The following is a 3475-nucleotide window of genomic DNA, read 5'->3' as shown; positions in this document are numbered from 1 at the left end:
TACCTTTCAGATACCTTAGAATTCTCTTAACAGCAGTTAAATGAGATTCTCTAGGATCTGATTGGAATCTAGCACACAAACAAACACTGAACAGAATGTCAGGTCTAGAAGCAGTCAGATATAGAAGAGATCCAATCATACCTCTGTATAACTTCTGATCTACCTTCTTACTTACCTCATCCTTACCTAGGATGCATGTTGGATGCATAGGAGTTTTGGCTTCTTTGCAGTCTAGAAGATTAAACTTCTTCAGAAGTTCCTTCACATACTTGGTTTGATGAACATACGTTCCTTCTGATGTTTGATTTATTTGTATTCCAAGGAAATACTTGAGTTCTCCCATCATGCTCATTTCAAACTCAGCCTGCATAGACTCAGCAAACTCCTTTCCAAGTGTAGCATTAGATGTTCCAAAAATAATATCATCTACATATATTTGACAAATTAAAATATCCCTTTTAAAGGTTTTACAAAAGAGAGTAGTGTCCACTTTTCCTCTAGTGAAACCATTATCCAGAAGGAAAGAACTTAAGCGTTCATACCAAGCTCTGGGAGCCTGTTTCAATCCATACAATGATTTCTTAAGTTTAAAAACATGATTAGGAGACATAGAGTCTTCAAAACCAGGAGGTTGATGGACATAAACTTCTTCATCTATATAACCATTTAAGAAGGCACTCTTAACATCCATCTGATAAAGAGTGATGTTGTGTTGAGTGGCAAATGAAATTAATAGACGAATAGATTCTAACCTGGCCACTGGTGCAAAGGTTTCTGTGTAGTCAATCCCTTCTTGCTGACTATAACCCTGAGCCACCAGTCTGGCTTTGTTCCTTACCACTTCACCTTTCTCACTGAGCTTGTTTCTGAAGACCCATTTTGTACCAAATATATTGAATCCATCTGGTCTAGGAACAAGATCCCAAACATCATTCCTTGTAAACTGATTTAGTTCTTCTTGCATAGCAATTATCCAGTCTGGATCTTCTAGAGCATGATCAACAGAAGTTGGCTCGATCAAAGATACAAGACCTAATTGACAGTCTGCATTGTTCTTAAGGAATGCTCTTGTTCTGATTGGATCATCCTTCTTTCCAAGAATGACATCTTCTGAATGACCAGAGATGAGTCTGGATGATCTTCTGACAGATGGTTCTTCAGAAATGCTTAGATCCTCCAGAGAAGCTGATACTTGATCTTCAGATTCTTTGCTTCTGAGAAGCTCTGCTTCTGATGCGTTGCTTCTTGGCTCAACAACTTCTGATATATCAATATCGCAATCTGCAAAATTATCAAACTGCTTTGGTTTTTCAGAACCAAGCTTATCATCAAACCTGATATTGATTGATTCTTCTACAATCAATGTTTCAGTATTGTATACTCTGTAGCCTTTTGAGCGTTCAGAATATCCAAGAAGGAAACATTTTTGTGCTTTGGAATCAAACTTACCAAGATGATCTTTAGTGTTCAGAATAAAACATACACATCCAAAAGGATGGAAATATGAAATGTTGGGCTTTCTATTCTTCCACAATTCATAAGGAGTCTTATTTAGAATAGGTCTGATAGAGATTCTATTCTGAATATAGCATGCAGTGTTTATTGCTTCTGCCCAGAAATGCTTAGCCATATTGGTTTCATTGATCATGGTTCTGGCCATTTCTTGCAGAGTCCAATTCTTTCGTTCTACAACCCCATTTTGCTGTGGAGTTCTAGGACAAGAGAAATCATGGGCAATACCATTTTCTTTGAAGAATTCTTCAAAGGATCTGTTCTCAAATTCACCACCATGATCACTTCTGACCTTTATGATTTTACACTCTTTTTCAGATTGAATCTGAATGCAGAAATCAAAGAACACTGAATGAGTCTCATCCTTGTGTTTCAAGAATTTTACCCATGTCCAGCGACTATAATCATCTACGATGACTAATCCATATTTCTTCCCTCTGACAGATGCTGTTTTGACTGGGCCAAACAGATCAATGTGCAAGAGTTCTAATGGCCTTGAGGTAGAAACAACATTCTTGGACTTGAATGCAGGTTTGGAGAACTTGCCCTTCTGACATGCTTCACAAAGAGCATCTGATTTGAATTTCAGATTAGGGAGTCCTCTGACCAGATTCAGTTTGTTAATCTGAGAAATCTTTCTCAAACTAGCATGACCTAATCTTCTGTGCCAGACCCACTGCTCTTCAGAAACAGACATAAGACAAGTCACCTTCTGACTCATAAGATCTTGCAGATCTGTCTTATAAATGTTGTTCTTCCTCTTGCCTGTAAATAGGATTGAGCCATCCTTCTGATTTACAGCCTTGCAAGACTCTTGATTAAAGATTATATCATAACCATTGTCACTCAATTGACTGATAGATAAGAGGTTATGTGTTAATCCTTCTACAAGAAGTACATTAGAAATGGAAGGAGAGTTACCAGACTTTATAGTTCCAGAGCCAATTATCTTGCCCTTCTGATCTCCTCCAAACTTGACTTCTCCTCCAGACTTAAGCACCAGGTCTTGGAACATAGACCTTCTTCCTGTCATGTGTCGCGAGCATCCAGAGTCCAGGTACCATGACATGTTGTGCTTTGTCCTTTTTGCAGTCAAGGATATCTGCAATAGGAATAATCTTATCCTTAGGTACCCACATCTTTTTGGGTCCTTTCTTGTTAGATTTTCTCAAGTTCTGATTGAACTTGGGTTTAACATTGTAAGCAATAGGAGGAACAGCATGATAATTTTTAATGTGAGTTTCATGATATTTCCTAGGTTGTGTCACATGCTTTTTGGTGTGTGTTATGTGAAAACTTTGAGCATGTGAAGTGTGCCTAATATCATGGGAGTGGCCATACTTGAACTGATCATACAATGGCTTGTATGTGATTTTCATTTCATCAACAGGTTCAAGTTTGTATGGGGTTTCACCCTCAAAACCAATGCCGACTCTTTTGTTTCCAGACACAGCATATATCATAGAAGCTAGCTGACTTCTGCCAATACTTCTAGATAAGAACTTCCTGAAACTTAAATCATATTCTTTCAGAATATGGTTTAGACTGGGAGTGGATTTTTCTGAATCAGAAGGAGATCCAACATTATTGGATAATTTTAAAAGTTTTTCTTTTAATTCAGAATTCTCCAACTCAAGCTTCTTTGTTTCAAATTCAAATAGCTTTTTCAGCTTTTTGTATTTAAGACTAATCTGAGACTTGAGTTCCAGAAGTTCAGTTAGACCGGAAACTAACTCATCTCTAGTAAGTTCAGAAAATACCTCTTCAGAATCTGATTCTGATGTAGATTCTGATCCGTCATCTTCTGTCGCCATCAGCGCACAGTTGGCCTGCTCATCTTCAGAGTCTGAATCATCTTCTGACTCATCCCAGGTTGCCATAAGACTTTTCTTCTTATGAAACTTCTTCTTGGGATTTTCCTTCTGAAGATTTGGACATTCATTCTTGTAGTGTCCAGGCTCAT

This window comes from Vicia villosa, unplaced genomic scaffold, assembly GCF_029867415.1.
Source record: "Vicia villosa cultivar HV-30 ecotype Madison, WI unplaced genomic scaffold, Vvil1.0 ctg.004609F_1_1, whole genome shotgun sequence".
In the NCBI taxonomy this organism is placed as follows: Eukaryota; Viridiplantae; Streptophyta; class Magnoliopsida; order Fabales; family Fabaceae; genus Vicia; species Vicia villosa.
The sequence above is the reverse complement of the archived record's forward strand: the minus strand, read 5'-3'. Positions refer to the sequence as shown.